The sequence below is a fragment of the Penaeus chinensis genome, chromosome 14 (genome assembly GCF_019202785.1).
Source record: "Penaeus chinensis breed Huanghai No. 1 chromosome 14, ASM1920278v2, whole genome shotgun sequence".
Lineage (NCBI taxonomy): Eukaryota > Metazoa > Arthropoda > Malacostraca > Decapoda > Penaeidae > Penaeus > Penaeus chinensis.
Genome location: NC_061832.1, coordinates 12,508,890 through 12,509,360, shown reverse-complemented (window position 1 = coordinate 12,509,360; position 471 = coordinate 12,508,890).

Genomic DNA, 471 nt, shown 5'->3' with positions numbered 1-471 from the left:
TTTACTCCCACAACCTTCTTCATCAACCACCCCATCTCCCCTTATCACTACCCTACAACCTTATTGCCCACCTCCCCATAACACTACCTTTCTCAACACTACTCCCTCCTCCACATGTCCCCGCACTTCTACTACCCCCACCTCTACAAGAATCCTAAATACTCTATTTAGCCCAGCCAAATGGGACCGATTTTTCGTGATCCCTCCCACAGCTCCCTACTCTCAAAACACCCTCCTCTTCCAACAATGCCTCCAAAAACAAGTAGGCAAAGTCTCTTTCCGTAGCCGACCCGAGCACTCCCGTCTCGTCACAGTAACAACTGAAAACCAAGCTATAGCATTAACAAAACTAACTGATCTATGTGGTAATCCCATCCCTACAGAACCTCATTCAACCCTCAATACTTGCACCGGAACTGTCTCTAACTCCCCAACAGATTGCCCAATCTATAACAAAGAATGGTCAGATTG